This window comes from Mobula hypostoma, chromosome 6 (assembly GCF_963921235.1).
Source record: "Mobula hypostoma chromosome 6, sMobHyp1.1, whole genome shotgun sequence".
NCBI lineage: Eukaryota > Metazoa > Chordata > Chondrichthyes > Myliobatiformes > Myliobatidae > Mobula > Mobula hypostoma.
In genome coordinates, this window is record NC_086102.1 from 93,768,517 (window position 1) to 93,775,187 (window position 6,671).

The window sequence follows — 6,671 nt, forward strand, 5'->3', positions numbered from 1 at the left end:
TGTGGTCTCACCAAGGCCTTGTACAACTGCAGTAGTACCTCCCTGCTCCTGTACTCGAATCCTCTTGCTATAAATGCCAGCATACCGTTCGCCTTTTTCACCGCCTGCTGTACCTGCATGCCCACTTTCAATGACTGGTGTATAATGACACCCAGGTCTCGTTGCACCTCCCCTTTTCCTAATCGGCCACCATTCAGATAATAATCTGTTTTCCTATTTTTGCCACCAAAGTGGATAACTTCACATTTATCCACATTAAATTGCATCTGCCATGAGTTTGCCCACTCACCCAACCTATCCAAGTCACCCTGCATCCTCTAGTCACCCTGCATCCTCTGGTCAAGATTATAAGACTAGCAGGAAGGAGCTTAAGAATGAAATTAGGAGAGCCAGAAGGGGCCATGAGAAGGCCTTGGCGGACAGAATTAAGAAAAACCGCAAGACATTCTACAGGTATGTGAAGAGCAAGAGGATAAGACATGAGAGAGTAGGAGCAATCAAGTGTGACAGTGGAAAAGTCTGTACGGAACCAGAGGAGATGGCAGAGGTACTTAATGAATACTTTGCTTCAGTAATCACTACGGAAAAGGATCTTGGCGATTGTAGGGATGACTTGCAGTGGACTGAAAAGCTTGTGAATGTAGATATTAAGGAAGAGGATGTGCTGGAGCTTTTGGAAAGCATCAAGTTGGATAAGTCACCGGGACCGGACGAGATGTACCCCAGGCTACTGTGGGAAGTAAGGGAGGAGATTACTGAGCATCTGATGATTATCTTTGCATCATCAATGAGGACAGGAGAGGTTCCGGAGGATTGGAGGATTGCGGATGTTATTCCCTTATTCAAGAAAGTGGGTAGAGATAGCCCAGGAAATTATAGACCAGTGAGTCTTACTTCAGTGGTTGTTAAGCTGATGGAGAAGATAATGAGAGGCAGGATTTATGAACATTTGGAGAGGCATAATATGATTAGGAATAGTCAGCACGGCTTTGTCAAAGGCAGGTCGTGCCTTAAGAGCCTGATTGATTTTTTTTGAGGATGTGACTAAACACATTGATGAAGGGAGAGCAGTAGATGTAGTGTACATGGATTTCAGCAAGGCATTTGATAAGATACCCCATGCAAGGTTATTGAGAAAGAAAGGAGGCATGGGATCCAAGGGGACATTACTTTGCGGACCGAGAACTGGCTTGCCCACAGAAGGCAAAGAGTGGTTGTCGACGGGTCATATTCTACATGGGGGCTGGTGACCAGTGGTGTGTCTCAGGGATTTGTTCTGGGACCCCTACTCTTCATGATTTTTATAAATGACCTGGATGAGGAAGTGGAGGGATGGGTTAGTAAATTTGGTGATGACACAAAGGTTGGGGGTGTTGTGGATAATGTGGAGGGCTGTCAGAGGTTACAGCGGGTCATTGATACGATGCAAAACTGGGCTGAGAAGTTCAACTCAGATCAGTGTGTGGTGGTTCATTTTGGTAGGTCAAATATGATGGCAGAATATAGCATTAATGGCAAGACTGTTGGCAGTGTGGAGGATCAGAGGGATCTTGGGGTCTGAGTCCATAGGACACTCCAAGCTTCTGCGCAGTTTGAATCTGTGGTTAAGAAGGCACACAGTGCATTGGCCTTCATTAATTGTGGGAATGAGTCTAAGAGCCGAGAGGTAATGTTGCAGATCTATAGGACCCTGGTAAGACACCACTTGGAGTATTTGGAGAACTGCCTTTGACAAAGTCATGCTGACTATTCCTAATTATATTATGCCTCTCCAAATGTTCATAAATCCTGCCTCTCAGGATCTTCTCCATCAACTTACCAACCACTGAAGTAAGCCTCACTAGTCTACAATTTCCTGAGCTATCTCTACTCCCTTCCTTGAACAAGGGAGAAACATCTGCAGTCCTATAATCCTCTGGAACCTCTCCCATCTCCATTGATGATGCAAAGATCATCGCCAGAGGCTCAGCAATCTTCTCGCTTGCCTTCCACAGTAACCTGGGGTACATCTCATCCAGTCTCAGTGACTTATCCAACTTGATGTTTTCTAAAAGCTCCAGCAGATCCTTTTCCTTAATATCTACATGCTCAAGCTTTCAATCTATTGTAAGTCATCCCTACAATCACCAAAATCCTTTTCTGTAGTGAATCCTGAAGCCAAGTATTCATTAAGTACCTCTGCTATCTTTTCCAGTTCCATACACACTTTTCCACTGTCAGACCTAATATGTCCTATTCTATCACATCTTATCCTCATACTCTTCACATACTTGTAGAATGCCTTGGGGTTTGTCAGCCAAGGCCTTCTTATGGCCTCTTCTGGCTCTTCCAATTTCATTCTTAAGCTACTTCCTGCTAGCCTTATAATCTTCTAGATCTCTATCATTACCTAGTTTCTTGAACCTTCGTAAGCTCTCCTTTTCTTCTTGACTAGATTTACAACAGCCTTTGTACACCATGGTACCTATACCCTACCATCCTTTCCCTGTCTCATTGGAACGTACCTATGCAGAACTCCACCCAAATATCCCTTGAACATTTGCCACATTTCTCCCATATGTTTCCCTGAGAACATTTGTTTCCAATGAATGTTTCCAAGTTCCTGCCTGATAGCCTCACATTTCCCCTTACTCCAATTAAATGCTTTCCTAACTTGTCTGTTCCTATCCCTCTCCAATGCTATGGTAAAGGAGTTAGAATTGTGATCACTATCTCCATAATGTTCTCCCACTGAGAGATCTGACACCTGACCAGGTTCATTTCCCAATACCAGATCAAGTACAGCCTCTCTTCTTGTAGGCTTATCTACATATTGTTTCAAGAAACCTTCTTGAACACACCTAACAAACTCCACCCCATCTAAACCCCTCGCTCTAGGGAGATGCCAATTGATATTTGGGAAATTAAAATCTCCCACCACAACAAACCTGCTATTATTACACCTTACCAGAAACTCCCGATCTGCTCCTTGATGTCCCTGTTACTATTGGGTGGTGTATAAATAATACCCAGTAGATTTAGTGACCCCTTCCTGTTTCTAACTTCCACCCACAAAGACTCAGTAGACAATCCCTTCATGACTTCCTCCTTTTCTGCAACTGTGACACTATCTCTGATCAGCAGTGCCACACCCTCACCTTTTTTGCCTCCCTGCCTGACCTTTCTGAAACATCTAAAGCCTGGCACTCGAAGTAACCATTCCTGCCCCTGAGCCATCCAAGTTTCTGTAATGGCCACAACATCGTAGCTCCAAGTACTGATCCACGCTCTAAGCTCATCTGCTTTGTTCATAATACTCCTTGCATTAAAATAGACATATCTCAAACCATCAGTCTGAGCGTGTCCCTTCTCTATCACCTGCCTATCCTCCCTCTCACACTGTCTCCAAGCTTTCTCTATTTGTGAGCCAACTGCCTCTTCCTCTGTCTCTTCAGTTCAGTTCCCACCACCCCCCTCCAGTAATTCTAGTTTAAACTCTCCCCAATAGCCTTTGCAAACCTCCCTGCCAGGAAATTGGTCCCCCTGGGATTCAAGTGCAATCTGTCCTTTTTGTACAGGTGACACCTGCCCCAAAAGAGGTGCCAATGTTTCAGAAATCTGAATCCCTGCCCTCTGCTCCAATCTCTCAGCCACACATTTATCCTCCACTTTATTCTATTCCTATACTCACTGTCGCGAGGCACAGGCAGTAATCCTGAGATCACTACCTTTGAGATCCTGCTTCTCAACTTTCTTCTTAAATTCCTGTAGTCCATTTTCAGGACTTCCTTCCTTTTCCTATCTATGCCACTAGTACCAATATAAACCATGACTTCTGGCTGTTCTCCTTCCCACTTCAAGATATCGTGGATGCGATCAGAAACAACCTGGGAGGCAAACTACCATCCGTGTTTTTTTCCTGCATCCACAGAATCGCCTGTCTGATCCCCTAACTATAAAGTCCCCTATTACTGCTGCCTTCTTCCTTTCCCTACCCTTCTGAGCCACAGGGCCAGACTCTGTGCCAGAGGCACGACCACTGTTGCTTCCTCCAGGTAGGCCCCCCCACCAACAGTAATCAAACAGGAGTGCTTATTGTTAAGGGGACAGTCACAGGGGTACTCTCTAGTACCTGACTCTTGCCCTTCCCTCTCCTGACTTTTACCCACTTATCTGTCTCCCGAGGCCCCGGTATGACTACCTGCCTATAGCGCCTATCACCTCCTCACTCTCCCTGACCAGCCGAAGGTCATTGAGCTGCATCTCTAGTTCCCTAACGCAGTCCCTAAGGAGCTGCAGCTCGATGCACCTGGCGCAGATGTGGCCATCCGGGAGGCTGGGAGTGTCCAGGACCTCCCACGTCTGACACCCAGTACAGAACACAAGCCTCATACAAATACTTCCTGCCTGTGTTCTACACAGATAACATACCTCACCTCTACACGTTATTGGCAAAGCTCCATTGAGCCAAAGCCTTCCTACTCTGTCTCCCTCTACTCCATCACCCGCTGCTCTGATGCCCGCTCTATAAAGCCGTCTCCTTTTAAAATCTTCTCGCTGTTCTAACTGGCTGACGTCCACACGCTTGTGCAGTCGTGCCCCGATCTGGCTGTGCTCCCTCTTCCTGTATACAGGCAGAGACAGAAGAGTGCAGCAGTGAAGAAGAGTAGAAAGAAGGGGACTTCAGAAACAAGGAGCAATTTTGAGGTAGCTTCCAGCTGGTGGACTGAACCATGTCAAGGATTCGTCAGTAGACCTAAATAAATATGCCACAGCCATCACTGACTTCATAAGGACATGAACAAGTGTGTTCACACAAAAACGTTCAGAGCCCTGCCCAGCCACAAGCCCTGGATGAACCAGGAGATTTGTAATCTACTAAGACCTGGATCGGTGACATTTAAGGCTGGCAACCCAATGTCATAGCAGAAATCTGGTTATGACGGACAGAAGGCTATTACGGGAACAAAGACGCAGTTTCAGACTGGAATCACAGGTGGACCATAGAACCATACAACCATAGAAACTACAGCACAGAAACAGGCCCTTTGGCCCTTCTTGGCTGTGCCGAACCATTTTCTGCCTAGTCCCACTGACCTGCACACGGACCATATCCCTCCATACACCTCCCATCCATATATCTGTCCAATTTATTCTTAAATGTTAAAAAAGAACCCGCATTTACCACCTCGTCTGGCAGCTCATTCCATACTCCCACCACTCTCTGTGTGAAGAAGCCCCCCCCAATGTTCCCTTTAAACTTTTCCCCCCTCACCCTTAACCCATGTCCTCTGGTTTTTTTCTCCCCTTGCCTCAGTGGAAAAAGCCTGCTTGCATTCACTCTATCTATACCCATCATAATTTTATATACCTCTATCAAATCTCCCCTCATTCTTCTACGCTCCAGGGAATAAAGTCCTAACCTATTCAACCTTTCTCTGTAACTGAGTTTCTCAAGTCCCGGCAACATCCTTGTAAACCTTCTCTGCACTCTTTCAACCTTATTTATATCCTTCCTGTAATTTGGTGACCAAAACTGAACACAATACTCCAGATTCGTCCTCACCAATGCCTTATACAATCTCATCATAACATTCCAACTCTTATACTCAATACTTCGATTAATAAAGGCCAATGTACCAAAAGCTCTCTTTACGACCCTATCTACCTGTGACAACACTTTTAGGGAATTTTGTATCTGTATTCCCAGATCCCTCTGTTCCACTGCACTCCTCAGTGCCTTACCATTAACCCTGTATGTTCTACGTTGGTTTGTCCTTCCAACGTGCAATACCTCACACTTGTCAGTATTAAACTCCATCTGCCATTTTTCAGCCCATTTTTCCAGCTGGTCCAAGTCCCTCTGCAGGCTCTGGAAACCTTCCTCACTGTCTACTACACCTCCAATCTTTGTATCATCAGCAAACTTGCTGATCCAATTTACCACATTATCATCCAGATCATTGATATAGATGACAAATAACAATGGACCCAGCACTGATCCCTGTGGCACACCACTAGTCACAGGCCTCCACTCAGAGAAGCAAATCTCTACCACCACTCTCTGGCTTCTTCCATCGAGCCAATGTCTAATCCAATTTACCACCTCTCCATGTATACCTAGCGACTGAATTTTCCTAACTAACCTCCCATGCGGGACCTTGTCAAAGGCCTTACTGAAGTCCATGTAGACAATATCCACTGCTTTCCCTTCATCCACTTTCCTGGTAACCTCCTCGAAAAACTCCAAAAGATTGGTCAAACATGACCTACCACGCACAAAGCCATGTTGACTCTCCCTAATAAGCCCCTGTCTATCCAAATGCTTGTAGATTCTGTCCCTTAGTACTCCCTCCAATAACTTACCTACTACTGACGTTAAACTCACCGGCCTATAATTTCCTGGACTACTTTTCGATCCTTTTTTAAACAACGGAACAACATGAGCCACTCTCCAATCCTCCGGCACTTCACCCGTAGACAGCGACATTTTAAATATTTCTGCCAGGGCCCCCACAATTTCAACACTAGTCTCCTTCAAGGTCCGAGGGAACACTCTGTCAGGTCCCGGGGATTTATCCACTTTAATTTTCCTCAAGACAGCAAGCACCTCCTCCTTTTCAATCTGTACAGTTTCCATGGTCTCACTACTTGATTCCCTCAATTCCATAGATTTCATGCCAGCTTCCTTA